General features: G+C 40.5%; 1 protein-coding gene and 1 long non-coding RNA gene across 2 annotated transcripts in view; one reads left to right on the plus strand and one right to left on the minus strand.

The window, feature by feature from the left end:
- LOC129747350 (uncharacterized) overlaps positions 1-16,512 on the minus strand; it is a 43,378-nt gene that overhangs the window by 19,968 nt on the left and 6,898 nt on the right.
- On the plus strand, positions 13,980-14,481 carry LOC129747351 (uncharacterized). Its single transcript, XR_008737488.1, has 2 exons — positions 13,980-14,234; positions 14,298-14,481. It is a non-coding gene; the product is annotated as an uncharacterized LOC129747351 (long non-coding RNA).

Raw genomic sequence — 16,512 nt, forward strand, 5'->3', positions numbered from 1 at the left:
GAAGGCGCTAGAAGATTCGGCCGTCTGTGAAGATTCTGATGCGTACGTCTTCTCTCGCGTTGCGGCCTGGACGATAAAGGTCGTCTCATATGCGAATATCCTTGCTGCCTTCGCCACCTCCTTGTTGCGCATCCCCTTCAACAACTGCATTCGAACGAACCGGTCCTGGTCCGCTTGACTGTAACGGCAAAGGCGAACTTTTTCCATTAGCCTTGCGTGGAAGGCAATCGTTGGTTCATCGAGGCCTTGCTTGAGGTTTGTGAAAGTCTCGTGCTCGGCGGTTGCATCAACCATTGATTGCAGGTAGTTCTCAATGTTCTTCACGAATACATTGTAGCAGTTCGGATGGTTCAGGCTGGGACGGAGTCTGGCTGCTCTAGTAATTCCTTGGAGTTTCTCTCCCATGGACAGAAAAAATGTCTGTGATCGTTTCAAAGGATCATTCACGATTGCCAACGATGCGGCGATTTCGAACCGGTCGATGAATCTGTTCCACTGCTCCCACATACGGTTGGCCGGGACATCGTTTGGAAAAGGCTGGATATTTTTCCAACGGATGCTGCCAGAGGTTGATGGCGGGCCTGAATTGACAACTCCTCTGTTCCAGCTTTGATCATCTTCGAAAGGTACCGAGCTCGTAGCGGTACTCGTTGGTCGTGGAGGTCGAGAAGGGTCCATATCCCTGGTTATTTCATCCAGTGTCTTCTGCAGCTTTTCCATCTTCCGAATTAATGCTTGGTTTTCCTCGTGCATCGCTTGAATCCGTTCCTTCTCGGGGTCGTTTTCCGTACAACACCTTTCACAAAGGTAAACTCTCGGGGTCCTGAATACCCAGGGAATTCGGCTCTTCCAGAATTCCAACAATTTCACTTTTGGCACTTGTCTATTGGACACGTTTTCTGTGTTGTGCTATACGTTTGCCTATTGATAGTGAAATGCCCCATCATTGACCCCGTAGCCGCATAGAATGACGTAGGACATCACCGTTCTTTCGCCCCATCCTGATTGTCGTTTCGCCTCGCTTATTCGCCCTCCTCATCCTCATTTCGCCTCACCTCTTCACTTGAACACCAACATCTGGTGGTGGGATTCTCAAGCGTTGCTGTGCAGGTTGGTGCGTAGGAGTTCTGTGGTGGACTTCGACGCAGGCGACTTCTCAACAAACAAAATGTCTTCTTGGCGCATTTACTATTGCCGCGAACAAAAGTCCAACAACCACTGACACTACTAACCGAGCACTTGTTACAGTCGGGTGAATTTTGGGTTAATTCTAATGAAAATGAGTGCGATTCCGGATTTCGGCCAATGGAAGAGCATGCCCTTACTTTTAGCAGTTAAAAAAAAGTTGAACCTATTGCCAAATCAAAAGCGATTCAAGTAGGCGAGTTTACTATTTGAAAAACACACTGTGACTCAATAATTTTTACTGACAGTTTTCGTTTTTCCAAATCGGGAACTAGTAGGCTGCGCGATTTTTCCGCATCCGCCATATTGTATTCCACCTCCCCTTAATTTTTTAACTTCTATGATTCGGCTTTCATTGTCCTTGAGGTACACTTGTGTTATTTTTCACTTTTTCATCGGATTTTTCCGACTTTTCAAAGCTGCTCCCTTATTTCTTCACTTTCCTTCACTAGTTTTCATTATTACAACACCATTCCTGGGCTGGACCCTTAAAAAAAACCAACTCACGTACCGGCTTCGAATCGCAACACGTTTGGCACCTATCGCCGCCGTCCGAACTTAACACCTGAACCGAAATGAGCTCACGGCAAGGCTTGCTCGCTGCCCCAATTTTTTGCTGTGTAACAGCGATGTGCAACTACTGATAAGATAAACTTACAGTGTTGTGTGTGTGCATGATGTGATTCATGATTCTTCTCTCGGAAGTCGAATGAAATATCCATGAATTCCTTTAACTTCTATTCGTCGAATCAATTAAGCTCTTCCTGAGAAATGCCATTTTAAGTTGCAATAAACATAAGGTGTGTTCAACGAAACCCAATCGAAATCAATTGAAATGAATTGACAGTTGATCAGCTGTTTTTCCAATTGACTTTGATCGATTTATTTTAGGCTGTTGATTGAACAGCCATCCACTAATACTAACGCGCAGTCGCAGTGTTTTCAGATGTAATTTTCTTCATCAGCTTCGTTCAGAATTCGAAAAGGCGGTTACTCAAGGCAAATTGTAATGAATTCATAATTTTGACCATCTCAATGGCAATTCTTTCCCTTATACAAGCTGTCCGAAAAATTTCAGATTAGGAAATTTGTTGTTCGACTCGAACTATATCAGAATACTAAAAAGAAATTGTGTTCAGAATAATGCGCAATTTTTAGGGATAAGGAAGACACAAAAGCGAAAAATTGTTGCTATAGGAAAATAATATTTTTTTTTAAATGCAATCATGATATTATGAAATAAAATACAGTGGATCAATTTTAAATTTTATTTTACATTTTATCGTATTTCACAAGAAAGACCAATTTTTTCCATTTCCTTCTGTGGGTCTTGATTACTTTAGTGCGTATTTTCTTTCTGTTTCTGACGGTGCAGAAGCTGGACTGATCTGACACCAACGCAGCAACACCAAAACAGCATCGACCTATACCACCTGCACCGCACCACCGACCACCGACACAACACGAACTCTCAGTCCTGACACTACTTTCATTTTCGCAACATTTGCGCTTGTTCACGAGCAGCTGCAGCAACCAATCCGACAGACACCCATCACACTAACACTGCATCACCGGCACAGCACCACCAGCACAGCATCACCGACACTCCATCGAATGACTACACTTTCATTTGCACTGCAGTTAGTCAAAAACAAACCGAATCAGCTGTTTTTGACAGTAAACAACTGCATTTGTGTTAGTGCGATAGAAACCGATAGAAACGAATCCTGCTCTCGGGCTTGATCCATTTCGATTGGTTTCGATCGATTCCGATTGGCTTCATTGAACGTCAATTGGATTAGTTTCGACCAAAACATTGGCTGAGTGAACAACAATTTACCAATCGAAATCGATTGAAACCAATTTCAATTGGCTATTGAACGGGCCTATAATCACAGAATCGCTTCCAGTTAACTTAGATATATCACGCACGGAGAAAAATATATAGATTTATCAGTTATATTACGCGTCTACAGGACCATAAATATGATTTTTTTTTAACAATTCTTTATTTGAAACGGCTCATACTTTCAGGCTTTAAGGAGCCAAAATCGATATTGGTTGTTTGCAATTGTTTTCTTAACTTAACACTTTGTGAGAGGAGAAAGGAAGAAAGAAAGGGAAATATGAAAATAAAAAAGAAATTATAGACGAAGATCGATAGCTTTTAGAAAAAAAGTAGATTTCGAACATGTAGTCCAAATCTAGCACAGCTAGTACATCTCTCACTGGAACATTAGGTGGTTTTCCTCGGGCCCTAAGGTAGTCTATTAAATTCGTTCTGGCGGCAAGATGGACCTCACACGACCAAACAATATGCTCGATGTCATGGTAACCTTGGCCACAACCACATAGATTGCTGCCAGCAATATCAAAACGATAGAGTACCGCGTCTAAGGAACAATGATTGGACATGAGACGGGAAAATATACGAATAAAATTCCGACTCAAGTTCAATCTATTAAACCATGGTTTAAGGCTTACCTTTGGGATAATCGAGTGGAGCCACCGACCCTTCTCATCCTCGTCCCATTTGCGCTGCCAGTTGACAAGAGAGTTCCCTCGTACCAAGAAGTAGAATCCGTTGAAGACGATTTCACGTGGATACGTGTAGCCTTCCGTCGCTCCCACCTTTGCCAGAGAGTCTGCCTTCTCATTGCATTGCCCACTATCGAGCAATGCGAGGGAACCCAAACAAAGGTGATGGAAAAGCGACGTCTTGTTAAAGCACTCAAAATATCCCGTATCTTCTCTAGGAACTGGGGGAGGAAGACTGAATAAAAAAAGAAAAAAAATCTTTCAAACGTCAAATTTCTCTCATCAATCTACCGACCAGTGCGAAGGTTCAAAATTTTACTTTCTTATTTAGTGATTTTCAATAAAACTTCGTTGATGCTGAAAAGCACTTGTTTTGCTTGAAACAATGATTTAATTAAGTTTTGTTTTGCTCTGGCAAATTCTAGCATGATCAGGCGTATTAAGTCGCTCAAATTTCGTTAAAGTTTTGAAGCTGATACATAAAAATGGTTTGATTAATGGTTGTTCTAAAAATAGCTAAATCTAAATTTAGCACCTAAACAACTGAGTTACACGACTCGCTACACGAAACTGATCATCTAAATTTAAAATTTGAACGATTACAAATCTTTTCAACAATTGCTGGCTTTTTGCCGAACAGTAAAAAAAACGATACAGAAAACGATACAGCGAATTTCAGTCTTCCTCCCCCAGTCTAGGAAGAACGGCGAGTGCTTTCCCGGTCGTATTGAGTGTATTGCGTCAACTGAGCTTACACTGTAAATTTTTGCCTCGATTTCTAGCAAAAAATATTTTTTTTTTTTTTTGTAAATTATTTATTTGAAACGGCTCATACCTTTAGGCTTTAAGGAGCCAAACTCGTTTTGTTTGATTACAATTGTGTACTTAGATCTAGTTCACTTTTTTTTTTTTTTTTTTTTTGAAGAAAAAGAAAGATAGAAAGGGAAATATGAAAATAAAGAGAATTATAGTCGAAGATCGATAGCTTTTAGGAAAAGGTATATCTCGAACATATAGTCCAAGTCCATCATACCTAATACATCCCTCACTGGAACGTCGGGTGGTTTTCCTCGGGCCCGAAGGGAATCTATAAAGTTCGCTCTGGCGAATAGGTGGTCCTCACACGACCAAACAATATGCTCGATGTCATGGTAACCTAGACCACATCCGCATAAATTGCTGCCAGCAATATTTAAACGATAGAGTACCGCATTCATGGAATAATGATTGGACATGAGACGGGAAAATATACGAATAAAATCCCGAGTCAGGTTCAATCTATTAAACCAGGGTTTAAGGCTTACCTTTGGGATAATCGAGTGGAACCACCGACCCAACTCATCCTCGTCCCATCTACGCTGCCAGTTGACAAGAGAGTTTCTTCGAGCCAAGAAGTAAAATTCGTTGAATACGATTTCACGCTGGTAAATGTTGCCTTCCATCGCACCCACTTTTGCAAGGGAATCTGCCCTCTCATTGCCTGCTATTGAGCAATGTGAGGGGACCCAGATAAAGGTGATAGAAAAGCAACGTCTTGATAAAGTGGTCAATATATCTCGTATCATTTCGAGGAAGTACGGCGTGAATTTTCCTGGTTTTATAGAGCGGATTGCTTCAACAGAGCTGAGACTATCAGTTATAATATAGTAGTGTTCAATAGGTCGTGTGGCGATACTATTCAAAGCCCAGTGAATAGCTGCTAACTCTGCAACATATACAGAGCATGGTGACTGGAGACTGTGAGATGCGCTGGATATTTCGTTGAACACTCCAAATCCTGTTGTTTCCTCTATAAGTGATCCATCGGTAAAGTACATTTTATCAGCATCGACGTGTCTATATTTAGCTTCGAAAATTCTTGGAATCAGAAGAGGACGATGCGGATCCGGGATTCCACGAATTTCCTGCTGCATAGACAAATCAAACTGGACAGAAGAATGATCGTAGTCTGGGCTACAAACACGAGTTGGAGAATACGAAGAAGGGTTTACCTGCATTGACATGAGGATATGGTATATAGACATAAATCTGGTTTGAACATTTTGCTCAAGTAACCTTTCGAAATTTACAATCATCAATGGGTTCATGACCTCACACCTGATGAGGAACCGAAGTGATAGTAAATTGAATCGATCTTTCAAAGGGAGTATTCCTGCCAAAACTTCAAGACTCATGTTGTGTGTTGAGGGCATACAGCCCAAAGCGATACGGAGACAACGGTATTGGATACGCTCTAGTTTGATGAGGTGAGATTTGGCAGCTGACTGGAAACAGAAGCTACCATATTCCATAACGGATAGAATAGTTGTTCGATACAATTTGATAAGATCTTCTGGATGGGCTCCCCACCAGGTGCCAGTAATTGATCGGAGAAAATTGATTCTTTGTTGGCATTTTCCTTTCAGATACTCAATGTGGGCTCTCCAGGTACACTTGGAATCAAACCAAACCCCAAGATACTTGAAACTCCTCGATTGAGTGATCGTTCTGCCTAGGAGTTGAAGCTTAGGTTGAGCAGGTCTACGTTTCTTAGAGAAAACAACCATTTCCGTTTTCTGAGGGGAAAACTCAATCCCAAGCCCCAAAGCCCAGGAAGACAATCTGTCTAAAGTATCTTGTAAAGGCCTGTGCAGATGAGACTCAGTAGATCCTGTGACAGACACTACTCCGTCATCTGCAAGTTGTCTTAGAGTGCAGCCTTCAGAGAGACAGCTGTCGATGTCACTCACATAAAAGTTGTACAAAAGTGGACTCAAACATGAACCCTGTGGGAGGCCCATGTAAGATGTTCTTCTAACTGCAAAATCTCCGTGAGCAAAGTTCAAATGTTTCTCACAAAGTAAGCTGTATAAGATGTTGTTCAATAGAGGAGGCAGACCCCGGGAGTGCAACTTGTCTGACAAAACCTCTATTGAGACTGCATCAAAAGCTCCCTTTATGTCTAGAAACACTGAAGCCATTTGCTCACGTTTTGCGTACGCCATTTGTATCTCTGAAGACAGCAAAGCAAGGCAATCGTTTGTCCCTTTGCCCCTTCGAAACCCAAATTGAGTATCTGAAAGGAGACCATTTGTTTCTACCCATTTGTCCAAACGAAACAATATCATTTTCTCCATCAATTTGCGTATACAAGACAACATCGCTATTGGACGGTAAGAGTTGGGATCAGACGCTGGTTTTCCGGGCTTTTGGATAGCAATGACTCTCACTTGTCTCCAATCTTGGGGAACAATGTTATGCTCCAAGAATTGGTTAAATAAATTTAACAAGCGAAATTTTGCAGCATCCGGAAGGTTTTTCAACAAGTTAAATTTGATTTCATCAATTCCCGGAGCTGAATTGTTGCAAGAGAGGAGGGCAAGTGAGAATTCGACCATCGAAAAGCTTGAGTCTAGACCACTATCAGACCTATCAGGAGGCACGTTTCGGATTATTTTTTGCACAGGTGTAGAATCTGGACAGACTTTCCGTGCGAATTTAAATATCCACCTATGTGAATATTCCTCACTTTCATTTGTAGATGATCGATTACGCATGCTTCGTGCCACTTTCCACAAAGTACTTAAGGATGTTTCACGCGATAACCCACTAACAAAATTCCTCCAATACGCCTTTTTCTTCCCCTTGGTTAATTTTTTAAAGTGATTTTCAAGGGAAACGTAAGCTTCAAAATGGACAAGAGTTCCATGTTTTCGAAATTCTTTAAATGCTGTTGATTTGTCCTTATAAAGCTTAGAACACTGAGGGTCCCACCATGGATTAGGAGGCCTTCGATGAATAGAAGATTCTGGGATGGGTTTTGTTTGAGCGTCAACTGCACTATCGTGTATCAGACAAGAAAGAAAGTGGTACTCCTCCAAAGGAGGTAAAACGTGCATAGAGTCGATGGCGGTTTTAATTGTGTCCGAGTACTTTTTCCAGTCGATGTGTCTTGTAAGGTCATATGTCATATTTATTGTGTTCGAAGAGCTGACCCCATTGGTGATAGTAATTTCGATAGGTAAGTGATCACTACCATTCGGATCATGGACTACCTTCCACTGGCAATCAAATGATAGTGAATTTGAGCAGAGTGAGAGGTCAATTGCACTTTGTCTTGCAGGAGGTTTAGGTACCCGTGTTTTTTCACCCGTGTTCAATACTGTTAAATTGAAACTGTCGCAAATGTCATAGATAAGAGTAGAACGACTATCGTCAATTTGTTCTCCCCAGACAGTTCCATGTGAATTGAAGTCACCCAGGATCAACCTTGGCTCAGGGAGCACTGAGCACAGGTCCTCTAGGTGATTTCGATCCACTGCAACTCTCTGAGGCCAGTACAAACTGACAACACATAAGTCCTTACCTCTTATTGTTGTATGACATGCAACAGCTTCAATTCCGCCTGATAAAGGAAGGTGAATTCTATAAAAAAAGTGGCACTTATTGATCCCCAAAAGCACCCCTCCATAAGAATCGTCACGATCCAGACGGATAATATTAAAATTGTGGAATGAGATGTTAGATTGAGAAGATAGCCAAGTTTCGGACAATGCAAAGATATCACAGTTTGTTTTATGAAGTAAATAATTCAATGAATCCAATTTTGGAATAAGACTACGACAATTCCACTGTAGTACAGTGATATCTCCGACCTCTCGGCGTAAATTAGCCATCGAGAGATACAAACACTGAAAGGAGGGGCCAAGTTTGCATCAATTGCTTTAAAAATGTCTTTAATACAGGAAGCATTGCAAATACAATGTCTTTCACGGGTTCTGATACATTAAAACACGAAAAAAATCCGTTCAAAATGTCAGTCAACTTAAAGAGCCCAGACTGAGTCGTTGATTCTGGCATCACGTTTGGGGTTTGGGTTTGCGAAGCTCCCGCAGCTGTTGGTTTATTCTGCAGTGGTGCATTTCCGCGGAAACCTGGAGAAACTTGTTTTTCCTTTTCAGCAGCAGTCGACTTTTTCTCGTTTCTATTGGAAGAGACAACCGTAGCTATTTTAGCTGGTATTTTCGGAGAAGGCGCCTTTGTTCGCTTCCGAGAGCCTCCTGCAACGAAGACTGGCTGAACTTCATCAGCCGTATCTGTGTCTTCATTGTCAACTGACAGCACAGAAAAAATGTTACTGGTCTGAGGTTGGACCGGTGGAGAGGCGCTCTTTAATATGGCGGCATAAGAACGCTTGGAGCGTTCTTTTAAAGAGCGCCTCTGTTTATCCCAGCTTGCCTGAAATGCCTCGCAGGAGGAGATATCATGGGGTGAGCCCCCGCAATAGACGCATTTTTGCTCAACTGCTGAGCATGCTCCTTCCCCATGATTCTCCCCACAATGCAAGCATCGCTTCTTGTTGCAGCAATGCGAAGCAGTATGCCCCAACTTGATGCAATTCTTGCATTGCATTGGGCGAGGCACATAAAGGCGTACTGGAAGCCTTAAAATTCCGTCAATCAAGACGTAATGAGGGAGGGCTGTTCCTGCAAATGTAACCCGAATCGAGGCTGAAGGCGAATACTTGGTAACGCCATCAACGACGGAGGCAGTCATGAGTTGGCGACAATCCAAGATTCCGACCGAAGTCGAATCAAGGCTCTTGAACTTACCTACGCCGTGAGACTTAACGTATTCAGCCTCCAAACTCGATTCGGTGATCACACCCTCGATCTCTACGTCTCGAGATGGAATATAGAGCTGATACTCTAAATTAAAAAAATTACTGGCAAGAATTCCGTTTGCGGCCTTCCGGTCGGCCACAACAACGCGCAATTTGTTCGGACGTACTTTGGAAACACTGGTAACGGAGGGCCACCTAGCCAGATCTTTCGTGATCTGCACTAAATTTAATGGTTTTCCGTTAGTTTTGGGCCGGATGAAAACCACCCCCGGCCCAGAAGAGGATGAATTATCAGGATAAACTCGGAGTCGGGTTGTTTTTCCCGCAGCTGCAGATGGAGTAGCAATATCAACTGGCGGAGAAGGATGAGCATTCGAAGAACCAGCTACAGCTGAATCCTCCAGATGCTCCTCATCCTCATAGATGATTTGCTCACCATCCACCTCTGGCGGGTCCGACCCCCCGCCTTCGCTCATATTTCATGAAAATAAAAGCGAAGCTCAATTTGATCGAAATATATAATAGAGAAAAAATAGAATTAGAAATAGAGAAAAGTAAGAAAAGTATAACAAACTTGATTTTTGTTTTGATTGGCTCCTTCAGTGGTGATCCCAACCACGTGGTCCTTCTTCGAAGATGGCTGCCACGTCAAGTCTCGGCTCGAGCAAGAACGACCAGATTGATGATGATGATGAGTCAAACAATGGCGGCGGCCCTCGTGGTGACCAGTTGAGGGCAGTCAGCTAGCCAGAAAAAAAACCTTTTTTTTGTCGACCAACACTATAATAGCACCACTTTGGCGAGCTGGGGTCTGCCTTTGGCAGAAAAACGTATAGCGCGGTACAAAACACCGTATTAAACGCCCGAACGGAACGAAACACCCGGATATATTGGACGAAATCTCGAAACGCGACTGTTCACTATGAGCGATACGAGACGAATGAAGCAAAAAATATTGCTGGAAACGTTTAGCAATCCAGCAATCGGTTTTCGAATTGCTGGATTTTTCAGCATTCGGTTGTGTTCTTGTCATTTTTGCTGAAAAATCAGCAACCGGTTTTCAAATTGCTGGACTTTCCAGCAATTGATCTAGTTTGCTGGAAAATCAGCAATCCAGTTGTCAATTTGGAGTTTGTTTTTGTTTCGTACGCTGAAGCGAGGTGAGATTCAATTTTACGAATTTTGGTTAAATTAGTATAATTATTTTATTTTCCTCTATATTCTAGCAACCAGATAACAAGTCAAGGATAAGTTTTTCTTGGACAGATAGATACAGTGATGGTAAATTTCGCCCGTCACGCTTGACCCGACTAGTTTTGTTTCATCAAACGACTGGCACTGTTCTCAATTGACGGAGCCTCACTACTCGCATGACGGATAAAGCACGACAACAATCAACATTTCTCCATCATCGACTGGCGAAGCTCCTACACATGGTCAAAATTTTTCCTGAGAGTGACTGGCAAATCTCTTCACACTTCGATCGGCTGCTGACGGCAGGTACAACAAATTGAACGACTTGCTGGCAGAGAGCAACAATAGCAATAAAAAACCGAAAACGGGCTTGCTGGCAGAAGCAACAATAATAATAAATTCTTTTCTTTTTCGTCTTCGGTCGTCTTCGGCTTGCTGGCAGGAGCAACAATAATACTAAATGCGTTTCTTTTTCGTCACCGGTCGTTTGAATGCGATTGCTTGACTAGGTCATTCTTTTAGCTTCAAATGACTGGAGAATGAATGACTGGCAAACGAAGTGACTGGTCGTTAAGGAACAGTCAATTGAGTTTGACGGACCAAGAGGCTTCACAGTCACAGCTTCACGCCTCATGACGATGGCTTTTGCCAAGCCTGGATAGATATTCTCTAAAATATTCTAATCAAAACTATTTTTACAGGTGGCGGATGATCATCACTTTGGCACAAAGCTGCCAGCCCAGAGCCGGTGTTATAGAATATTGAAATAAAATATCGTGTTTCTGGAAATAAATATATCCCTTTATTGAAAAAAGGGAGGAAACAATTGTTTTATTGCTTATTATATGCACATTCAAAATTCAATTTTGAATGAAAATATATATTTGATACTAAATACAGCCGGTTGTGTTGAAAGAAATAGCTGGTTTCCAGCAATCTGGATGGCTGATTTTCCAGAAATTTGAATTGGTGGAAACCAGCATTAACGTTTGCTGTTTTTTCCAGCAATTTAAATTGCTGGAAATTTTGCTGATAGTCAGCGGGACAAAAACCAGCAAAATTTAGCTGGTTTCCAGCAAAAAAAAATTGCTGTGTAGACTATCCGTTACAATGTAGTAGTGCCCAACAGGCCGTGAGGCGATAAATATGATTGTTTGTGTTGAGAGGACCCCCCGTCCAAACCAGTGGATCAACTGGTGGCTCATCAAGTGACGGCTATCACCCAGAAGGATGCCGCCCTGATTGATAGGAGAAGCGTCAACTTACACAGCAATTTTTTTTTGCTGAAAACCAGCAAAATTTTGCTGGTTTTTGTCCCGCTGACTTTCCAGCAAAATTTCCAGCAACTTAGATTGCTGGATAAAACAGCAAACGTTAATGCTGGTTTCCAGCAATTCAAATTGCTGAAAAATCAGCAATCCAGATTGCTGGAAACCAGCTATTCCTTCCAAAACAACAGGCTGTATTTAGTACCAAATTTATATTTCAATACTACTGGCTTTGCATATATAATGATCAATGAAAAAGAATTTTTTTCTCCCATTTTTCAATTATGTTTGTTTTTATTTATTTTTTTTTTAATTTTCCAACACCGGATCTGGAGTGGCAGCTTTGCGCCATAATGTTGATCATTGGCCACCTGAAAAAAAAAGTGTTGATTAGTATATTTTATGAAATCTGTCCAATAAAAACTCACCCTTGACTTATGTCTGCTTGTTGCTAGAATATAGAGGAAAATAAAAACAATTTAATTCCAAATCTAACCAAAATTCGTAAAATAAAATCTCATCTTGCTTCAGCGTACGGAAACAAACAGACTCCGATTTGACAACTCGATTGCTGATTTTCCAGCACACTAGATCAATTGCTGGAAAGTCCAGCAATTTGAAAACCGGTTGCTGATTTTTCAACAAAAATGACCAGAAAACAACCGAATGCTGAAAAATCCAGCAATTCGGATACCGATTGCTGGGTTCCAGCAAAATTTGGATTGCTGAACGTTTCCAGCAATTTGTTTTTTGCTGGAAATCGAGGCAAAAATTTACAGTGTACTGAATGTCATTCCACACCTTGCTTAAAGTTGAATCACACATCCTTTTAAAGTTTTTTTAAAGTTTTTGTATCTTCGGAATAAAGTTATTTTAATTTGTTTGTTGCTAAGAAGCTGTTTTTATTGCAACAAAGTGGCGACGAGAATTTTGGCGACAGCAGCCACCAGTTTGCGGAAAATCGGTAGTTGAACGTTTGTAGGAACCAGATTGTAGATTTGAGGTTAGGATGCCGGACACACATGAACTGCCACCACCACCCGCATAGCAAAAAACTATATCTCAAACAGCCAATACGATACATTTACGGCTCTAGAAATAGTGATTGTATCTGTAAACGTAGCTCTTATTTTGAACTTTTCGTCGACAACGTTAGGAACGATAAATAATCGTATATGTTAGAAGGTGAAGGTATCTGAAAAGGTTAATGAATGGTATTACGATTTACTTCAAATTTATCAATTATCGTTAAATTGTTCTCGAACCATAATGCGTAGCGTCCATGACTTCTGCCAAACTTACGTCAAAATTACCGGATCAGAGGTGCCAGATGCATCGTTTTGAAAAACTCAGCACTTATTTATGAAAATAACTTTTATTGTCTGTTGTATTGAAAGTTGGATTCCGTTCAATGTTTGTCAGTCGCAGTTATGTGTTCAAAGTATAACAAAAGCGGTAAGTGTGTCGCTAAATGATAAAATTAGCACTAATCTACCTAAAGAGACTAGAATTCTAGACTCTATAGTCTAAAGTAATGAAGTGTGCAGTGCAGCTGACCAAACACGCTGCGCTCCAGCCATTACGACAAAAAAATAAGCGCAGCTGCAGTGTATATAAAACTAATCAAAATTAATTAAGGATTAACTTAAATTAATTTAAGATTCTTAAGTTGGTAACAGGCAGCGCAATAGTTGATGATTTTGTAATGTTAGATAAAATAAAAAGTTTTTCTTGAGGATGCCTATATACATAATATTTTGAAATTCTATTCTTGATTATACTCACGCAGTCTACAATGAGCATTAAGTTGAGTTTAAAATATCGCATTCATTAACAAAATTCTCTTTTGTTCATTAATCATGATTAATGAACAAAAGAGAATTTTTTTAATGAATGCGATATTTTAAACTCAACTGCATGCATGCTACATTCACAAATTTATTGTTCAACCCTTTCACCGACTAAAGTAAAACATCGGTTTTGCTCGTTTCATGTATTATTTTAATCATTGTTAAGCAATAAAATGATAAAATTAAAAATTTCTGGATCTGTGTACGCTGCTTATCGACTTTTGAGAAATATCAGTTCTACTTTCGTTTTATTAGTTTTCAATAATCAGTGATTTAAATTCTATGTCCTCGAAATTTGTCTGAGAAACAGAAAAAAAACGCATCGCTCTGAGCTGTATATCTAATAGTTTCTATCTAGCTATAAATCACTTTTTAATTTCATAATTGTTCAATTTTTGAAAAATCTTTCTAGTCGGCATCACTGCCAAGTGCTGTCAACTGACCGAGAAAAAGAATAAAACAAAAAACAAATTTTTCGTGTTCCCCAAGTCCAACTCCCGCATACCAGCAGCAACAAGTCCTCACCGATTGTGGTCCGACGGACGGACATATTATCAGGACAAACCGGAAGAAGAGCACCAGCGATGTTCGTAACAGGTAAATTCGATTAACATTAGATTAATATTCGAATCAAATAAACGAAGGTTTTCATTTTTTCAGAAACAGGAGCTGGAGGAGCAAGGTCACGCTGGAAGGAGCAATGTCCCGAACTCTTTTGGATACAGCAGTGAGTAGCGGCTAAGCCAGCGTCCCGCCCGTGTTTCCGGAATGATACCTTCTGGCGGAGGAACTTTTGTTATATACATCGTAGAATTGAATAAAATGAACATATAAAATTTAAAAATGAGTGTTTTTACAAATAAAGGAAACTTTCTTTTGTGTGTGTGCGTGCTACATTCCCTTACGGTTCAGGGTACGCATTACGTTGGTAGAACGTAATATCAGATCGTATTATTACTATTACTGTAAATGTTCAGATACAAGAGAACTTTAAAAAAAACTGTAACGAAAACAGTTCGATGCAAAAAATACGTTATTCTTTAGTGGTTTTGGTACGTAATCGCAACTGTTCGCAGAACAGTGTCTCCATATAGAAGTTTTAACAGTTTTAAACAGTAACATAACTTAACGCCATATTCAACAGACCGTCGTTTTGGAATTCAAGATAAGTGCAATGTTTTTTATGGTTTCAGATATCATTATCTAAACGTTTTTTTACGCTGTTTCTAATAGTTTTATAACTTTAACAGGTACTGTTTTGTTACAATATTTTCGTATTCGGGCACCCACCGAATCATCGTTCCAGCAGGCAATTATGCAAATCCTGCAGCAGCAGCAACGTCTCATCGGTCAAATGGCAGAGCAGATGTCCACCACCCAAAAATGCCTCAGGGAATTGTCCCGCGACGCTTAGCTATGATCCGGATCAGGGTTGCACGTTCGATTCATGGATATACTACTAGATAGATACTCGGATCTCTTCGACAAGGACGCTAAAAAGCTAGATGACTCCGCGAAAGTGCGACTGCTTATGAGGAAGCTCAATCCGATGGCACACGAACGGTTTACGAGCTTCATCCTCCCCAAGCTATCCAATGCATTCACCTTCGGCGAAACCATCGTGAAACTGAAGTCATTTTTCGGGTGCCCGGTATCCGTGTTCCATCGGCGATATCAATGCCTACAAACGGTCAAAAGTGATTCAGAAGACATCTTAGCATACTCTTGCAAGGTGAACAAGATGTGTGTCGACTTTAAGCTCTCTGCACTTACGGAAGAGCCGTTCAAATGCCTGATCTTCGTCGCGGGCCTTAAGTCGCCCAAAGATGCCGATATTCGAATGCGTCTTATTACGAAACTCAACGAGCATTGTCGAATCCGCCAGTTTCTTTTCGATTCTATATACTTTTCACATAAACAATTCACGTACCTAGTTTTCAGTCAAGAAACCTGCAGAAAGAAGAAAAATGAAACGAGTGAAACACTTATAGGGGCAACATGGCGTCCTCATTGCAAAAATTTCAACCAGATGCAATTTATTAATAATCCTTAAAATGATATCTGCGGCTCGGGAATGTCAATCAAAGAGATCTTTGGTAACATTAATAAATTATGGTTGGTCACAAATTGCAGAGTTTTCAGCATAATCCTTGTTAAAATTGATTCTAAATCTGCAGTATGACAACAGATGCGTTTGGCAACCAAAATTTTACCCTATTTCGAGTCTCTTATGGGGTGAAGTGTTTAATTTCGGGAACCACACTGACGTTCTGGTACCAAAAATTTGGTACGGTGCGTTTGTATGCGATTTGACAGCTGGTTCAGTCCTCTGGATCAACTCATCTAAATAGTAGGAGCATGTTTCCATTTTCCCATTTTTTTTAAGACAAATTAAAACTATATATTTTAAATGTTAATCGTCGTGTCAAATCAGTGTAAACTCTGTTGGAGTTCTACACGCTAACCGCTTTTCAGTCAACCTTTGTACGGATAACTGAGATCACAGAGAACAGATATACAAGCTCGAACAAAAAATCGTCAAAAAAGTGTGTAAAATTTCAAATGCTATTACCAAAAAATACGTTAGAAATTGACTACAAACAGTGCCATCTATTGCGCCGTTCAAAAGTTACAAATCAAATTTTCGTGTACCCAGTTTTTGAAAAGACGTAATCGTATATGAACTCACAAAAAATGAGTCCAATGTCTCAGTAAAATGGACGACATTAATTTATTGCTAAATAAATGAAATCAGAGTTACTTTCAACTGGGAGGAATTTCACTTTCTTTATTTTTGCACTACTATGACAGTTAAGATAACTAACAGCTTTGGTATAAGATTTCTCACTTCTTGAACAGTATTTATGTTAGAAAA

The sequence above is a fragment of the Uranotaenia lowii genome, chromosome 2 (genome assembly GCF_029784155.1).
Source record: "Uranotaenia lowii strain MFRU-FL chromosome 2, ASM2978415v1, whole genome shotgun sequence".
Taxonomy (NCBI): domain Eukaryota; kingdom Metazoa; phylum Arthropoda; class Insecta; order Diptera; family Culicidae; genus Uranotaenia; species Uranotaenia lowii.